The 20,366-nt window shown below is 39.9% G+C and overlaps 1 protein-coding gene across 22 annotated transcripts in view; it reads right to left on the reverse strand.

Annotated features, from left to right (window-relative positions):
- LOC105937280 (adhesion G protein-coupled receptor L3) overlaps positions 1 to 20,366 on the reverse strand; it is a 333,177-nt gene that overhangs the window by 162,307 nt on the left and 150,504 nt on the right. The gene's annotated exons all lie outside the window — the stretch shown is intronic.

A 20,366-nucleotide genomic window follows, 5' to 3' on the forward strand; every position in this document is an offset into this window, starting at 1 on the left:
ATAAAAATAACACTTGTTCATTGGCCAACAAAACAGCAGCCGGCTACGGTGAGTGTAATAGAGCTTTGACCCGGATTGGTAAGCGCTTCCTCCGACCTGTGACGTCAACCGACTAACCTGAAATGACGGGCGGTCTGACCTGCAGGGGTCAAGATTCACCTGGCAGAGATGAGGTAATGTTCATCTCAGGGTCTAAAAGCCTAACCTGCTGATTCCACCCCTCTCTGCCCTTTCCTAACCAATCATTGTCGTTTTGTCAGACACCGTCTTTGGTATAAAAACACCTTTGCACTGTTTGATCAATGCCTCCTCTTCAGGATGTCGTGTGGGGCCTTGGTAAGCGCAGTGGGTTGAACGGAGACCTTGCGTAGGCCGAACCCCGCTTCGCCACTGAATTCCTGATGTAGAGGAGTAATTTGTGAACTCTCTTACAGAAACAAACACGCAGAGGTGCCACAATGCATGACCGTGCGAATGCCAAAGATTGAAGGTGAATTCCAGCCCTTTTTAAGGGATTTCAATCGGCTGCATCAAGAAAAAAAATAATAAAGTTTGCACATACACCGGTTGAGAAAACAGATGTACATTAGTTTTCTGTAACTAGTGTACATCTGTCTGATTAATCTTTCACAAAACTTTGAAAAACACTGAGAATGCTGTTGGCAGGAGGTGAGATTTAATAAATATCTTGTCATTGTACAGCGCTTTATCAAGTCAGACGACCCCAAAGCGCTTTACCCTTAAGTCAGTCATTCACACCCTGACAGTGATGAGCTATGTTAGTAGCCACGGACTGACAGAAGTGAGGCTGCCATACAACGGTGCCACCGGACCCTCTGACCCGCAGGCAATACGGGTGAAGTGTCTTACCCCAGGACACAAGGACAGAGCGGGTAATCGAACCGGCAAACCACCAGTCACAGGATGAACTCCCTGACTCTTGTGCCACCGTCGCCCAAAGTGATAAAACATTGACAAAATGATCCTTCTCTCATTATTCTGGCATTTAGCAAATAGGAATATGTTGGTAATTCCAACAGGCCTAAAATAGGAAAAGGTTTATTCAGATTTCATGTCTAAGAAAGAAAAAAAAAAGCTTGCGTCTTTTTTATATAGTGCAAGTCAACTTCTGGTCCCAACTGTATAGCAGTAAACCTCCTGGGCTGCTGACTTTTACAAACTGTTTTTTTATTTATTTTTTTGTTTGTTTTGTTTTTGTCTGAGCTTCATCGTGACAAGTAATCAGGCTAGACTCAATGGCTAGCCAGTGTTCTCTAGTAAATATCTAGAATGTTAGGTATTTAATGGACTGTAGACTATATCCTGTGTATTAAGGACTAAGCAAAACAGCTAAACCCCTGCTACCCTATTTTCTTGTGCACCCCCCCCCCCCCCCCCCCAGATTATGAGAACAATTTTTTCATAGCGCCAACTCCTCCTGGTCAGAAGAAAACAACTTACTTTGCTGATAATGTGGATCATAAGGTGTAAGAAGTCTGAAAGGATCCTGAACATTCAGAAACAAGGATTTAGCTAACTTCCCAACGATCAAACATAATAACAGAGAACAGTGTAGTACTGTTTTCTGAAATGTATGGAGTTGTGACGCTTAGCTCTTTTTAAGGTTCATTTGGCTCTGGCAGGGAGGAATTCATCTTTTGGGTGGAGGAAGAAAAGTTGAAAGTCACGAGTGTACCCACCAGACCATACAGAGGTTGGGGCGTTATTACCACATGATGGATGGTTGTTGTCCTTGGGGGTGGTGGCTGAGGGTGGGTGGGGGGGTTGCTTCTGAGAGAAGGGGGTAGACAAAAATCAACCGACTCGGCAATCATCTCCAGCTTGAAATGCGGGTCTTCATTAAAGAACACAATTACGGTGCCCGTGGTGTTCTCGTGTGCCGTTTCGGTTTTGGCGGTCATCAATCACAGCTCCACTTCATATGCACAGAGCCTCTCGCCCAGCATAACAGCAGCGGCACTTATCTCACAACATTAAACCTTAAACGTTTTGACAGGTATTGATCTGCTGGTGTGCTGCAGCCGTTCGAAAAAATGAAAATAGAAGTGCCTCTCGGTAATTAACAAAATCAATGACTTTATTTTACAAATAAAGAGTAAAACGCATATAGATTCAGACAGATTTATATATTTCGAGCATTCATTTTGTCGATTTCGATTTAAATCGAAATTCAAAAAGTGCAATATAGGTGTTGCTTCAGGCTAACAGAAGAATCTCTCTCTAACACGTCATGTCACAGTGCTCATAAGCACTGGGGAGACTGTTGACAGCTGTCTAGCAGGATGCACTCCACAGTAAGGCTAAGCCATGAAAGACCCATGCCTGGCTTTTCAGAGCGCCGTTTCCAAGATTAGTTGTGGACCGTGGGATGTGAGGGTAAATGTACACCAAAGGCATCAGGAACCAGTAGATGGCTACATCAAACTTTGGACTTTATGTAACAACAAAACCAACACAAGCAGAAGACAAGGCTCCCCAAATCACCTAACTGTGTCAATACTAGAAACTTCAGACTGGAACACAGGCATCCTGGAAATGCCACTCCACTCATCCTCCCTGATTATCTGACCTTGATTTCAAAATTAAACGCAAGATTGTCTTCTATCTGAAAAGAGGACTTTGGACCAGTGATAAACAGTCTACTTAATTTTGGCCTTAGTCCTGGTAAGAAGCTTCTGAAATGGTTTTTGGTTCACTAGTGGCTTAACACATTGAATGCAACATTCCCTGGATACCTACAGTATGTCTGTGGTGTTTTTCAAACGCTGACTGGACCCACAGCCTATAGGTTTTGCTTCACAATCGTCTCTAGGCTGCAGCTTTCTGTGGCTGGACTTAGCCTCGGAGACCCGCTGCTTCTCTGCACGGAAAAGAGTCAGCTGAGGTGATTCAGCAATTTGACCAGGATGCTTCCAGGGCATTTTCCCTTTGCCAGTTTTCCACATACGTCCCACTGGGAGGAGACCCAGACCTTGCTGGAGGGATTATCCTGCCTGGCCTTGTGATCCCCCCAGAATGAGGAGGAGGGTGTCTGGGTCTCCCCTTTGGGCCTGTTACAGCCATGAACTGATCTCGGATGCGGGGAATATGATGAATGGATGGAGTTATCGCTGTTGCTTGCTTTTAACCATAAGTCTTTCTTCCACTAAACTTCCCATTTATATGCTTGGATATGGGACTTTAACATTGACTTTTTGTGGTTCTCCCCCCTTTTGGAGAGTGTTACAAACTTAATAAAAGGTTTTATTGGTTTTATTTTGTTCCTATTTATTTTTTAGGGGGGGAATAGCTCTAAACACTTCAAATATATCACCGTATGATCAATTAATATATTTCAGTATCTTTTTTTAAATCAAATACCAGAAATAAATGAAGTTTTCAATGATTTTCTAATTTACTGAAAAGCTTTTGTAAAACTAACATGCAATGTCTGGTCATGTCTCCCCTTCGATCAATGGGAGATATACTGCCGCAGACTGCAGCACATTCAGTACAGCCCAACATCAAATCCATGCTCATTTACAGACCGCCATTATCCCGCAATATACCAACAGCATTTAGACCGTTCACCGTCTAAGTCCTGTGAAGGTCAAGGCAGGGTCTGACACCATGATTCATATGCCACAATTAAAGGATTCTCTACACCTTAATTAACATTGATTGGCTGCTGACTAATCAATCGAAGCGGTGAGGGACAGGCAAAAAAACACAGGGACCCATCTCATTTCAGGCCCGAGCCGGTAATGAGATATGGTCCGCCGATTTTCTCCCATGCGAGCTTTATGGGTTCATGAACTCAGGCAGTCATCCATCTCCCTCGCTCAGTCGCTGCAGTCAGCTGTCTGTAAGCTCGGTTCCTGCCTACAAAGAGTTAATGCAAAGGCAGTAGATGACAACCAAATGAATAACGGGTCATGTCGATGAAACTGGGAAACAATTATCAGGGCAGGTTTCCGGTCGCCCCGTTCTCTTCCTTTCTGCAATTTCAGCATCAGTCAGTTTGGAGCCGGGAGGTTTTATAAACAGCAGGTAAAGTCAGGCTGAATTTCTGTCTGACGTTAACGTGGATGTGGGAGATGGAACCAGAGGTTTTATATATAGAGAGACAAACTCTCAGACGAAACAGACTAAAACACAAACAATCCACCAATTATTTCATTTTTGTCTGACATCATTAAGTGCCCGTTGACTCATTTAGCCGCACTTTCACATTTAAAGGGCCAGCACGAGCGCGGATTTAAGGACACTTACCCCTTGAGGTTAAGGCTATGAACAAATCTGGAGTTTTAATCACACGCCTTTTCAATTTAGCATCCTGTTGGGGGATTAAACATCTGAATGTTTATTTAACATGGATTCCAAACTTAATCTGAGCCTATCGTGACCCATTTAGAAAAAGAACAAGAAAAAAAAAAAACTAAAGAAAATCAACGTCCATTTTTACCTCTGTTTACTGCACACGCGCACAAACAGCTGTTTGTGCGCGTGCAGATGGTCGTGTGTGTATGCCGTCTGATTAGATATTGCCTGAACAAATATTCAAAAAGGGCCCTGCATCAAGGTGTCCCTGCACATTTTTTTCATGCCAAATAATAATTTGTCTCGGACTACAAATTTCCACAGTCCAATTTAACTCATCCGTGCGTTGGGAATACAAAAGTTCACCGTGAAGTTATGCCACGACGTCTGTGTTTCTACAGTGGTCAGGATTTGAACCTGCGCAAACAACAGGACAGGAAGGATGGACGGGTGGATGGACGGACAGATAGAGTGCACAATAGAACAAGGAATGAAGTTTGGATGCACAAATGTTTTCCATACACGGGTGTATATTTTTTCCCTGCTTATCCGGACACGGAGAACAGTTAAACGCCACAATTGCTCAGACTGCACGGAGACCTCGTTTTCAGAAACAAGCGTATTCAGCATGAATGAGGGCCAATTGAGAAGGGAAATCCTCTTAGATCGAAGGCGACAGAAACGTCACTGAATGACGGAGTGGGGTTAAAGGACTGCAGCAGAGACTCTGCTGACCAGTGTTGTATAGTAACAAAGTATAAATACTTCACTATTGTACTTATGTATATTTTGGAGTACTTTATACTTTCCTCGAGTATAATTTTTTTGATAACTTTCACTTTTACTTCATTATATTTTTGAAGTTAATTGCATTCTTTTACTCTGATACATTTTCAATGTTTGGTTTAGTTACTCGTTACAAAAAGAGAGAGAGAGAGAGAGAGAGAGAGAGAGAGAGAGAGAGAGAGAGAGAGAGAGAGAGAGACGCACGCAATTTGTATACCACTGACCTTACTTGAAGAAGAAAAACTAAAAGCTTACAAAAAGGTTGTATTTTCTGTCTAAACTTGGTCTAAATTTCTCCTGCACTTGGTTGCTTATATTATTTTAAGTGAATTTGACTTTCAAAGTTTACCAAAATGTAAAAAATGTCATTCAAATTGCATTTGCTTTGTTTTACTTTTTACTTATACTTTTCATTACCTTACTTGAGTACATCTATTTTTACAGTAATTGTCATACTTAAGTACAAGACATTTCAGATACTTTAAGACTTTAACTCAAGTAACATTTCAGTCAGTGACTTGGACTTTTACCAAAGTCATATTTTGGAGAGGTATCTATACTTTTACTTGACTCCGAGATTTCAGTACTTTATACAACACTGCTGCTGCCCCTTTGAGCTAACAGAAAGAAGGTGGGATGGGTCAGCTCCGAGTTATACATTAAAATATGTGGCTTTCATCTCTGGAAAACATAGGATGAAGCAAAGAAAGTCAATGTAATGTTTAAAGAGCAAAGAATGGACCAAAAAGTGGTGCTGATGCATCTATTCTTTCTGCTCTTTCAGGCCTCATTGATGAAGACCTGAAAAAAAAAGAGGGCAACATTCTGGTTACCTCCAACAACTCTTTCTCCACATTTTTCATATTCCCTGCTCTTTTTTTTTTCCTTGACATATTTCTTACATCTGCTGTTTTATAATTGGCAGATTAAAAGTCAGGCTGCCAGCTCAGGAGGGAAGATATACGGCACAAAGCAGCAGAGCCTAATGTAAGCACAAACTGCAGATGCTGTAATCATAGGCTGATCCCCACCCCGACTGCCTTAGAAGCTCACTCCTACTGGCCGTATTACCCCTCGTGCTCGGTGCAAATAATACCATGTCGGGTGAATGAATGAGGAGAGGGGAAAAAAACTTCGCCAAGGTACTGGGAAACAACTTTCCAACGTTTGACTTGCCGCCTTCATGCAAAGCATGCACGAGGAGGACACGCAAAAAAGAGAACTAAAAATAAGTAATATTTTCTTGAAATGAGTGTATTTGCCCTTGATTTGAGCAGGTAAATAAGATTATTTGCCAATGGAATGAGTATTTTTACTCCTAAAATAAGATAATTAAATATACAGCACTTAAAATAGGAACAATTCATCTCCATCCTCTTATTTCAAGTGCAAAAATTGTATTCCATTAGCAAATAGTCTTATTTACCTGCTCAAATCAAGGACAAATGCCCTAATTTCAAGAAGATTTGACTCATTTTTAGTTCCATTTTTGCAGTGCAGAAAGACCCCAGGGCCAGGTTTTTAACCCAGGGCCATAACAGTTCTGTGCTAAAAAAAAATCATCTTTTATTGATTTCATGTGATATTCAAATGTTCTGAGAAACTGAACGTTTGGTTTTCAATGTATGTAAGCCATGATTATCTAAATTAACAGAAATAAACATTCTAAATACATCCCTGTGTATAGTAACCTGATGTGAGTTTTACCTGAAATTAACTTTTAATTGCCTTATTTTTTTTAAGTCGGATGTGTCTGTAATAATACAATATTTCTGATGATGACCTGCCTGTTTCATTTGTTTTCTACAGAAAAAAAAATCATTAAAAATAATCACGTCGCAGCCAGGATTTTCACACCTGGCATTAGCTCCCTGAGTCAAGAAAACAAATGGTGCCCAATGTGCTTGAATAACGTACTGTGTGCCAAGAAACAGCTCATGTTTGAACTGCGTTTCATGTGTTCAGTCCTGTGTTTGGCTTCTTTGCGTGCTGTGTACACACTTGTGAGAGTTTGTACTCGCGAGAAAGGGAGGGGACGGAAAGCAGAGGAAAAAGTGACAAAAGGGTCAATATTCTGGGCTCTGCTGGGACCCATTACGCTTTAAGTGATGGTCTTCGACACTCACGGTAGACTTCACCCATTATCTTTCCCTGCTGCGACAAGGCGCGTCCATCTTTTCTTATTCATTGAGTCTTTTAGTCGTTGTTGTTCTGGAATGATTCCAATAAAAACCTCAGGGGAAAAAATAGGAGGCGCAGCGTCTCCGCCACATCATATAACTTATGAAACCTTAGATACTGGAAGGGTTTTTGCACATTATACGTTTTAAAATTGTATATTTTTCCACAACATTTCTAGCATTGTTAATTTCAGCCACATTGTTTCATTGAAAATAAAATTAAAATTGTTATTAAACTACAACAGATATTATTAGATTATAATCCATTTATATTATAAATGTGTTCAGGGTTGTGAGGTGTGGGTGCTGGTGCCTAAATCCAGCGATCAATAGGCGAGAGGTGTTGTAAACCCTGGAGATATATATATATATATATATATATATATATATGATATTATATATATACGATAGATCGATAGCTAGAATAGATAGAATCAAGATGAGATAGATATATGATCGATAGATAGATAGATGTATGTATTTATATTATATATATATATAATATACATCACATATACCTATACATATATATACCTATATATATTATAATATATATATATATATATATATCACATATATATACATATACATCATATAATATAATTAATATAACTATCCATATCCATTATATATATATATAATATCTATATATATATATATAATTAATTATAGATACAAATACTAAATACTAATATATATATCAAACATAACATACATATATATATATACACATACATACATACCTACATATATATAACACATACATACATCATACATATCTATATCTATATATACATATATATATATATTATAATTCTATATAATATATATATATATATTAGATAATATATAGCATATAATATTATACTATATATACATATATACATACATATATATATATATATTTATTTCCTTTATGTAAATTTAAAACTTTAGAGATGCAGGACAAAATGTTTTCTTCATATTACCCCCAACAAAGTGCAAGACCAAGCACACCATGCTCATGCAGTCTCATTATTTAGTATTCTGGTTTAATATTCTATATGTTATGTTCATATTGATGTCGACCAGCTTTTTTACTGTGCAAAGTCAGTTTCACCACAGCATGTTTACAGCTCTGCTATAGAGCCTTAATGACAAAAATGATCCTACCTACATATTTCTCTCTGGCTGATAAATTGAATTTTGGAATCAGTTTACCTCCTTAAGTGTCGGGGCATCTAAAACTCCGGCTTGCGTCCAACATATGGAGAAAAATTTTTATCTTAAGCATCTGATGCATGAACATGCACAGTCCCCAACACGTACCCAAAATCAGAAACCCTGGGTTGATTTGCCGACTTAAGTAGCCTCTTGGGCCCCCTTCACACTGTATTCAGACTGAACCCTGGTCTCCGGCACCTCAGCAGCCATTTGAATGTGGCTTAATGGCGACAAACCTGGAACGCCTAAATCCGGTGTGAAGGCAGTTATGATGTTACTTTGTTTGCAGAACTTGCCTAATAAATTTTCATGAGCTCTTTCCTCGTGCTGCAATAGTGCAGACAGATAAAATACTGCATCTCCACTTAGATTTTCCTACATGGTCAAAGGATTTTCTCCAGGAATACAGAAGATTGCGTTGCCTCCACCATCAATGTTTAACTTGCCAAAGGAAGGAAACACAATCAGGACTTTCACCACCTTATCAGCACCACAGGAGGATGCAGGGCAGAGGGCTTTCTGTGCAGAATGGTCTGAACCACTGAGTGTGCCACTCTGCTGGATAATTTTAATCTAGAGCATCTGTTCTTGGTGACGACAGTGAAAAATACGAAGCTAGGATTTCTTTTTTGAAAGCTTGCACAGTTTGGAGCTACGCTATTCCCCAACTTAAAGCCCTGCACATAACGATTGCTATGTGGTAAGGAGCCTGATCATGGTGCTGTATTTAATTGGCATATATATATATATATATATATATATATATATATATATATATATATATATATATATATATATATATAGATATATAGATAGATATATAGATATATAGATATAGATATATAGATATAGATATAGATATATCAGTTTTTCTCATAAAGCATGTGGTGTCCGGCCAAACGGCAAGCACAACACACCACACACAAACAAGTTTCACTCAGGAACATTCAGAGGTCAGATGGGAAATCTCGCCAAACTTCCCGATATCAAAAGTAAATCAGAGTAAATAAAGATGGCCGATGAGGAAGGAACAATAGTTTTTGGACTAATATTAACAAAAAAAAACATTATGAAAGGAAAAGTGGTTTGTTAAAAAAGTGGAGACAGCACAAGTAGGGGCTCTACTTGATATACAGCAGTGTGTGTGTGTTTTTCCTTTTAATTGTAATACTTGTTGGAACTATGCATTTAGTTTAGGACTATATTTGACTATGGTCCTCTTTAATTATTAATAATATTTATTTCAATTTATTCCATTTTCCTGCTGCTTTAACAAGTTATCAAAGTTATCATTATAACACATTTAAAATGTCTGAAGACAGTGTCCTTAAAAGTTTCTCGCCGCACTTACAGGTTTAGCTCTCAATCACTGAAACGTGTTACCTACAAATTATTCAACTCAACTTACCAAAACTGTAGTCTCACTGCTGAGTCCCGCTCACAGACTCTCCCTTTATGTTAAATCTGCACACTTTGTTTCTGCAACATAAGGAGATCCGCTTAGTGCAGATTAAGAGGCAGCAGAGAAAGATGGGGAATGAATGTCTACAACATAGACAACAATGGCCGAGCGTGGGCGCTGAGGATTTGAAGTGCGCCGCCAAAAGGAACGCGCTGTTCTCGGATGCTTTAAGCCTGCGTGCCGCTGCACAAACGTGTGAACACGTCTTCACAGATATGCAAGCATGAGCCGTTGATTGGATCAATTTGTTGAGCAACACATGACAGAAAACAAGGGTGGTATTAACAGTATGGTACGAAACTTCAGAGAATCACCGAGCTCTGTCGGATGTGCATCGCTACAGGCGATAACGCATCAACCGTGTGCATTTTCTATTGGATTAGCACGGTGGAACTAAGCAGAAATGAATAAAGTGATCACTGACTATTGTGCAACAGGAAATCCCAGTGTCTTTATGTACATCAGTATGTATGGGCAACCTTTACGGATCTCTGTTAAGTGAAGGATAAAAAGTTTCACTGGAGATGGTCAAACAAAGGTCAGTATTAATCACTCCTCGTAAAGTCCTTCCACTGCTTAAAAAAAAAAGGCTATTTGAAGCTCCTTTTTTTTCCCTACCCGACAAGCGTAATCCCTCTCAGCCATTCAAACAGATTAGTAAGTTTCATAAGATTTTACATCACTCAGTTTGCTCCCTCTCTAATATTGTGTTTGGAAGATAAGATGCAGTTCATCCCAGTGCAACAACAAACTAGAAAAGAAAAAAGAAAAGGAAAACGAGAAGCACTTGAAGCAGCGTGAGTGTTTGTGGAGAGGGATGACCAACCAGGCTGCGGGCCCCTAAGTTGATGCTGAGAGTTTATAGATTCATCCGTGGAGCTCTTTACTTGGCAACAACCCAGGAGCCTGAAGCACAAATGGAAGCTAAGCTTGATGAACACATGCTAACCATGTGTTAAGATGAGTGAGTACTTTACACAGCGCTTTGATTAAAATTATATTTTGTAACCAGCTGGTGGGACCAAGATGCTGATGGATCAATAAGCCAGTTTATTTAATTTTTTACCTGTTTCCACACTAGTACTCACTATTACGACCACACATTAACAATTAATTAAATTACAGGCCAATGACTGAAGTGAGCAGTTGAAGCCAGGGCATGTTGCAGCTTCTGAGTTTAAATGATCCTTGAACAGGCGTGCAAGTTACAGTGCTATCCTGTGATGCACCATTGCAACATCTTTTATCTTGAAGATATTGTTCGTATTTTTCTTCATGAAAAGTCTGAAAGTGAAGCAAAGCAACATTTGATTTGTACTCGGACGTCGGGTTTCTCGGGTTTTCGGACAGGAATACAACAGAAGCGCCTGCTGAGGTTTACATTTTGTATTGGGCTAAGTAAAGTTTGGTGGTCCACCATTCACCGAGCACACTCTCATTTTCCATGGACTACCACTTCACGGCTGACTTGCTGTCATGCCCTATTGCTTTTGCTTTGGTACACTAAATTAAACTACATTTACTACTCCACTAAATGTTGACTTCTGAATATTTAGTAGGAAATGTAACAACTGGACCCATTGCACATGTTCTAACATGGTATTAACTGAGCTCTGGAGAGAAACGCTTTCTTTCACAAATGTTTTTAAAAGCAATCTGCATGCCTAGGTGCTAGTTTTTATACACTTGTGACCATGAAAGTGACTGAAACACCTGAATTCAATGATTTGGAGATGTGACCCAATACTTTGGCTATATAATGTATATTTAAAGCTTTTATTTTTCAAAAACACATTTTCTGCTATTTATTTCTATACTTTGTTATCTATGTCTTGTTTTGTGTCTGTGTGGTATGTGTAAATTCTCAGCCACTCTCCTAAAATGACATTATGGTTACATAAAGATAATAAAAAATGTGATTCTTGATTAAGAGGCCCCTATTAGGTCCAAAGTTTGATATTTGAATTTATCATATACATTTTCTGCACACGTTGCATATTTTATTCTTCATACATTTTATTCTATTATATATATATATATATATATATATATATATATATATATATATATATATATATATATATATATATATATATATATATATATATATATATATAGTGTGATTTTTGGTATGCTTTAACATTATAAAGTATGACTGTGCAATGACAATAAAAAGTATTTCCCCAAGTTAAACTTTACATCAATGTTAGTACTCTTCTAGGGTTAATTAACCAAAATTCAGCATATGTAATTTAGGAATGTAATATAAAGAATATGTATTCTTAATCAGCCATATAACATCAAACACAAGAAATGCAGGTGCATACAAGTCAAATTTGATACAGCTTCGCTCCTGGGAATTAATCCATCTGTTTATATGCCACAACGGATATCGGGTGATGTAATTCCTCTCTCCCCTTGAGAGGTCAGCCTGTGATTCTGCACATGGTGTGGACATCCATCTAGCTGTGCAAAGCAAAATTCAATTAAAGTATAAATTTGGCACCTGCTGGAGAGCGCCGGGGGAGTCAGAGGCTTCCAAATTCAACATCAGGGAGGAGAAAAAAAAGAAGAAAAAAAGAACAGATCCAAATATGAATCCATTACAACTGCTTTTATGCAGCAGTTACAGTTTATATAGCTAGAGCACTGTATGAATTACACAATAAAAGCTTGCTTGTGAATGATAATTAATTTGGATGAGTGTAAGGGCTTCCTTTTATTGCAGTTTAATTGTATTTCTTCAGATGGCGGCAATATATAGGTACAGTACGGTGTGGAGCAGTCATCGCAAAAAACAATAGAGCGTGGGTATAATGAATCCTCTGTGTCAAGAATGTTCAGGCCCTTTCATATATGCTCTCACATGTGCAGCTTTCTTCTGTTTTTAAGGCAGTGCCACGGCGAGGAGCAGACATCAGTGTCTTCCTCTAAAGGGCAAACTCAGCCAAAGACCCTCAGCCACTTCCTCAGATGCCTGCTGATAAAGATGTTGAGACCAAATAACGATGCTTGGTTTCAACTTGATAGCGATACTCAGCCTTGCCAACACTGGTCTCAGCTTTTTACAATAACAAACAAGTAAAAGCACAGCCTCATTTAGAAAAACAGCAATAACTAATGCAATTTCTACACTTACAATTTCAGGTTTCGAAAATGTCTTTGTTCTATTGATAAAACACACTGCTATGAATACGACCACAGCAGTGAAACAGCACACTTCTATTCAGATTTCAGCGTCATCGTGCATCCAGACACGTATGATTTATATATTGCAACAGCTATGGAAGTAACTAATTAAAAGCATGCGTCAGCACGCCCGTTAAACGTGACGGTGGCTCATTTAAGACAAGGCAGCGGTGGATTTCTGCGACGGCGGACTGACGAGTGAGCACACCGTCTGTGACAGTTAATGTGACGCCATGCTCACTTTTGTCTGATCATATCCTTAGGGGAGTGGTTTCCTTAAGTCCTGAACATTAACAGGACACGCGTCTCAGAGGGTTTACATTTTACAGAAATAAAAGCGGGGTTCTTGAAAATGTGGTACAAGTACCAATTGGGCTACTTGGCTTACCTTTGGTGGTTCAAAGCTAAATGACAGCAGAAGATCGGAGTCGATCACACACTGAGCGTTGCTTAAAACGGACACCCCTCAAAGAAATGTGCATTTAAGGACAATTCTGAAAAAAACACAAAACTATAAACTTATGTGAAAACCAAACAAGTTCTAGTGGCAACATATTCATCTCTAAAGCAGATCCAGGGATGACACAAACCCTCACTTAACCAGGTCCCAATTACAAGACAGAGAACTAGTATGACAGGATAATTGCTCTTTCAAAAGCTATTAGCTATTATTAGCAATACGAGCACATATAATTTCTTTGCTCTTTTATAGGTTTAAACACTAAACGAACAAGCTCACTAACTGATGTTGAACAACACTACGTGTGTGAAATCCATGAGATACAAACCACAAAAAGTTTATTCGTGAAGTTAATTGCTCCGTTTTTAAAATGAGGGAGCCAAACCTAAAGTAACCAGATTTCTCAAATGAAAACCGGGGACATCTCCCGCTTGAGAAATACTTTATCAACAGCTTTTACCAGGGTCAGACGATCCAAAACTGGGATTGTACCCAGAAAAACGGGACCTCTGGTACCCCCAGCCATACCCCTACGCTAGCTGTCTGTTTGTGAAGCTCGGAATTTGGGGTCCGTGTACAGTGCCTTACAAACATGTTTGTTTTGCCTTGCTATGACTACAAACCTCTATGTATTTGGCCGTGATTGTATGTAGCAGACCAAAACCAAGTAGCAACTAAATTTAAATTGGATGAAAAAGCATGCAACATTTACAAAAATATTTGTAAAACAAAATATCTTAAAAATGTAGCATGCAAAGAGGAAAACAGAACTATTAAATGTGGACCACCCAAATCTACCCTTTATGGAATAAGGATGAGAAAAATCATGCCTGGTAGAAACCAAAGGAAATCTGTTTGCTGTCTATCACAAGGCATGCAAGGGCAACCTGAGCGCACCATTCCTGTGATGAGACATGGTGGTGGCAGCATCATGGTTTCGGCATGCATTTCCCCTAACCCCCCAACAGGGACAGGACGCTGGTTAGAACTGATAGGAAGCAAGATGCTGCTGAATACAGGGCATCCATGGGAAGAAAAAACTGTTATAGGTTGTAAGACTGCAGATTGGGGTCAGCAATAGAACGACCTAAACCTAAAGCCGGAGTTGACGTGTCAAAGCTGTCCTGTCGGTCTTTTTCAACCTTAGTGTTCAAGAAGGTGGTACCCGCTTATCAAAGGCCTAAGAGCCACTGATCTAAAATGCAAAACAAGGATGAAAACTCAGCAGGTGAAGGTAAAATCCGTTCTAATTAGAACACAAATTGATCAGAGAAGAACATGTTTCGACTCTTCTCCATAAGAAGTAAACAAAAAGCTTTAAATGAAGCTAAATGTCTTATTTGCATATCTGCAGCTTGGTCAACAACAAGCCACTGATCCTCATTCAGGCGCCGCGTCGTGTACTGTATGTAAATCTCAACGCCCACGGCTTCTCTCCAGGTGCCTCCGAAGGCGCGGTGGGAGGGGAGGATTGAAACGTGCGCTACCCTTACCGGTCAATTTGTTTTGCGGCTGAATCCTATTCGCTCGTGCCGGTCTTTCCGGTGATTTATGATTTCGCACGATTCATTTTTCTATTCTTGCCAACGGATGACGCTGCTCCACATCGTCCCGGTGACACTTGATTTATCTTCCAGCGAGTAGCCCCTCGGGGCGTTCAGCCCGTGGAGCCATTTTGGGCAAACCCTCCCTCTTCTTGGGGAGATGCGTTAAAAAAAAAAAAAAATGTTACGTGTGGGGTTAAGGTCATTTGCAATCACGGTTGCATGGATACCGACGTGTCACATACAGAAGGAAATTCTAATTATCGTGACAAATGTGAAAGCAGGAGTTCAGAGGTATACATTTTACACAACCTTGTTAAAATGTTAGGATGTTGTGACGCATTAAAATAGACTTTCATAAATCCTAGTTGGATTTTCCTCAGATTTTCTCATGTGTGGCCTTGAGGTAAAACTGCAGTTAGCTGAGATCTTACAAATGATTAAAATAGGTAAAAAATAAAATAAAAAATCTAAGCATTATATGTCATAGCACAGTGAAGGCAGTTACCAATAGTTGTAGAAAATATGCAGTAACATCAGAGAAGGTTGATTACTCAGTCTGTATCTGATCTTTTCCCAGACATTTAAAACTTCTGCATCGTTCTGCTTAACTATAAAACACATTCATTTTCACTAGTGTCATTGATACTGTGCATCAGGGCAAGCTCCGTCCATCAAATACCTACTAAACATGTAATCTAGGTCTGCAAAGGCCTGCTGCTGGGCCACCACATTGGTTCAGGTGTGGTGAATTGGGGCAACCTTCACCGGCCATTGAGGACAAATGTACATCACAACTCTGAAAGAAATCCATATTTGGTAGTATAATATTTCTCCCTTCATCTTTTTTTTTTTTTTTTTGCCTGAGTCGTACTAAAGTCCACCTCTGATTGGCTCATCAGCCCTGCATGATGTCTCCTCTTCTGTGAGCTTTAGCTGCCAAGAAGCTCTGCTGTATTCAGAGAAGGAGACATTTAGCCAGATCCAAGCAAATCAGAACCAAGGACGGTTCACTTGTGCTGTATGCTTTTGCTAAATTGAGTCTAGCCCTAAAGGAATCCATTGTGACTTTTACATCTTTGACGTGTAGTTTAGACGTAGTCAATCTTTCAGCTGGTACCAAGTCTAAATAGAGGCGCATCCAAAAGCGCTGCTGTACGGGAACTAAAGAGATGTAACAATCAATGGCGGGCGCAGAACTGTACATTTGAAGAAACCAACCTTATTTCGACGAGAGTGATGAACAACAGCATCTCTCTTTTCCATAAGGTGTCTTTCACCATTGGATTGCTGGCAGAAAGCTGAGGGATTATTCTTGTAGCTCCAAAGCTTGTGGATTCTCTTTTTCCTTGCCCATCTATGTCCTCTAACTTATTGCATTAAAGTGATGTAAAAACTGAATTATTCCATTAAAAAAATCTTTTTGTTTCTGAGAGTCTTTTGATGGCTTTAGGCTCTCAATCAGCTGTAATTGATATAGCTTGAGTCCCATTATAATCATAAACCTTGTGTTAATAAGTAGCCTTTAGATTAAGTCTGTCTCTTTGTTGGTCAGTAGTCAGTACATACTAGATGGTTCACAAAAGACTTAATAGACTTGATTGTTGGTTAGTAGATCACATTAAGATCAACTGTATTCCTCTATAATCTGCTACATTTTCCATGCTCATAATTTCCATCCAACACAAGGATCTGACCCCTCCCCCGTTGCATCAGCTGTACCAGGAGAGGAGTGGGATCTGAACGCCTTGACTTGGATGAACTGAATCCAACCTGAGAGAAAAACTAAACCACTCGAGTGGGGTGTGGATGCTGTCAAAAGAAGACAGTCTGTTCAGAAGAACTGTGTGAGACTCTAACCAAAGGCAGCAGACAGACCGAGAAGGATGAAGATGCTGAGCGAACCAGAGTCAGCTGCCATGGGAAGGTTGTTTGTGATTTTTAGACAGGCAGTTTCAGTGCTGTGGCGAGTGCGACAAACCGGGCTGGAATTGATTGTAGAGAGAGTTTTGAGTAAAATGGATGTGAAGTTGACAGGCAGCTGTTTTTTTTCCAGAACTTTGGAAGTTAGAAAAGGGGCGAAGGTCACTGTAGTTGTTGCTACCGATGGCGTGTTATCCAGATCCAGCAGCTTTTCCCTCCATCAATGGCTCCCCTGTTTCCCCCTTCCCTCGCGTTAAGAGTTTGACAGCTCACTATCCTTTCAGGCTCACATCAGTATTATCACTCGCTCTACATATTTTCACTTACGCGGCATAAACCGCACCGTCAACGCCTCCCGATCCCCTTTAACCACTTCTATCCTTGCTCACAGCCTCGTCACCTCCCGCATTGACTACTGTGACTCTCTCTTTTTAGGTCTTCTTCACAAATCCCTCCATAAGCTTCAGATGGTTCAAAACACTTTATCACCAAAGTCCCCTCTTTCCACCACATTACCCTTGTCCTTCCTCAGCTGCGCTGGTTTCCAGTTAAATCAATAGCAGTAGTCAAAGAAAACATAATTCAGACGGTTTGCTGCCCGAATCTGGAGCTCCCCCACACCAGACAATATCAACTCTCTCCCTCTAATTGTATTGCATTTTAACTGTTGTTCAGTTTCCTTGAGAGACCTTAAAGTCAATTAGAAATGTATGCTATTGTTTTTATTATTTCAGTACATGTCACTGCTAATAATATAAGCGATCTCCTGTATTTAATTACATATGTTCACGCCTCAGGAAAATGGAACCTTTTAAGCAACAGTTTGAATTGTAAGTATCTTGACGGGTTTTGAAAGTGATAACATTTTTGATAAGAAGTGAGACCCCTTGAATTATGAACTCTAGCATCTTTCAGAGGGGCTGATAGGCTGGCCAGCATCGGATCGGATCTGCATGCTGCAATATCCTAGCGACGAGTGATCAAGGTTAGCATTTTGAACCGTCCCTGCAGAGATTCTAAGCCCACTTCAAGAGCATCGCTGCAAGAAAGATTCCTCGACCAGATAGCTGGGTGTGCCACTGCTGTGCCGGCCTTCAGAGAGACGGAAGGGGAATGAAAACAAAAAGGGCAGAAAGGCCACGAGTTTGAATTTTCAAGACATGAAGTTCTGTCTCTTATGCACATAAAAGGACATCTGTTGATGCTTTGAGTCCAAAGAGTCCTTTGGGGAGCTTATGTGACAACAAAAAGATTATAATCCTTCTCCTCAACTCATACTCACTTGATATAGAAGGAAAAAGAAAAATGGTAGAAAAAAAAATGTCTGAGGTTTGTCTGTAAAAGCATAGAAATCTCCTTCAACATCGGGAAAAAAAGGACCCAGCACTCCATTCAGTGTATTTAAAAATCTACACACAAATCAATAGGTGCGCTGCATCGCTGAACCCCCACCGCTTTCTGCCATTGCTCTCCTCACACGCCGCATCGAGGCCTGCCTTTAAGCACAGATTTTTCATTTCCAGTCGCTGTCACCATGGTAACTTCCAATGTCCGACTTGGTCCAGTCTCCGCTTCCAGCACTTTCCGTCTTCAAAGACCTCCCTTTTTCTTTTTCTTTTTTCTTTTTTTTTTTCCAAGCCTAAAACCGCATTGCTTCACTAACGGTCCCCCACAGCGCTCAGCTTCCAGAAGGTTGTTTAGCTGCTAATTACCTTGTATGACAAGAAAGCAAGCTAGGTCCCTCTAATAGAACAATTCTATCTATTCACACCACATTGGTTTGGAATGAAAAGCACGAAACATGCTCAAAAACCTTCTATGTTAAGCTTTTTCACCCTTTACTACCGTTATACGGTGTGTTTCGATGAAGAGAAGTGTCTTGGCACAGGCACCCAAGCAACAATCAAATATTCCTGTGTCGACCGATCGATGAGCACCACCCCCCTTTCTGCCCTTCCTCATTCACATCTCAATAATGAAAGACGAGCAGGGGTTATGAGTAACCTCTGTGTTTGATGCGGAAGGGGTCAGGCGTCAGTAGCTCGGCTGCGGTCCAAGGGCGCATTGGCATGCGCGGGCAAACACGTCGGGTTCTAAGGGTTTTAGCCTCGGGGACGCATGGTCGGGATTAAAAGCTCAGGCTCAACTGCGACGTGGCATCTCCTCAGCGTCGATACGCCCAAGGTACTGTCACTCACTGCGCACAGCTTTAGTCCGAGACGTAATTCACTGACCCACGAGAGCACAGGGGTGCTAATTCACTACGAGATAGACCAATTATACTGATAGCCAAGCAGCAGGATAGGAGATTCAAGGCAACGCACCTTGTGTGTTTGTTTGTTTTTTTCAATTGAAAGAAATCCTCATTCTCTGAATTAAACGACACAAAAGTCACTCCGGTAGGAAATTTGTTGACCTTTTTTTTTTTTTTTATTTCCAGATGTACTAATAAGAGCGAGTAGTCACACTTTATTCATGTCGGCTGCATTGCTATTTTGTCTGTGATAGAAAATATTAGCACAACCCCGTTTCATGGCGGCGTCTCTTTTACACGAAACGGGCTGATGTAGCGTCGGCTCGTGTTACAAATAATTGATGACAGCATATGTTACGATAAAACATCTGCCAAAAGAGGCAATAAAGTTCACAGTTTCTCTCAGGAATGACAGGCCATAACTGTGATACGGCCAAAGCTTCAAGCATAAGTAGTAATTTTCTTGAACTACTTCTTCTTTTTTTTTTTTTTTAAGTCTGGTTAATAGCAAACATTTTTCACATGATTATATGTACTTTATAATAAGGTGGGGCCTTTACACAAAGCAAAACACACTCCCATCAATTATAAGAATCTGATTAAATATTTGCGAAAGTATGTCTTAATGCTAAAATATCTCCCTTTGAAATTAAATAGTTTAGCACTTAACAGATATATCTTTCAGAAAGAAAAGACCTCTATATTAATTCTTCACAGTGTCCTTGGACAAACAGACAAGGGAGCCTGGAAAATGTTCCTCTGCGAGACTCCTCAGTTAACATACCTAAACAGAAACTATGTTGGGCATCGTTTGCGCTTGGATTTGACTGAACTGTGACTCCAGCTTATCTTCTGAAAAGGTCTGTGCGTAATTCAATTCACAAACCAACCGCTTGGTATTCAATCATTAAAGCATTCGCATTAAAACCAAAAAAAAAAAAAAAGAACCGGTGGAAGCAAGTTCTTGTTTAAATTTACTTCTAATACAAGCATAAAGTATCTTTGGATATTCTAACCAATAAATGAGCCCTTTGTATAAGCACAA

Source organism: Fundulus heteroclitus, chromosome 14 (genome assembly GCF_011125445.2).
Source record: "Fundulus heteroclitus isolate FHET01 chromosome 14, MU-UCD_Fhet_4.1, whole genome shotgun sequence".
Taxonomy (NCBI): domain Eukaryota; kingdom Metazoa; phylum Chordata; class Actinopteri; order Cyprinodontiformes; family Fundulidae; genus Fundulus; species Fundulus heteroclitus.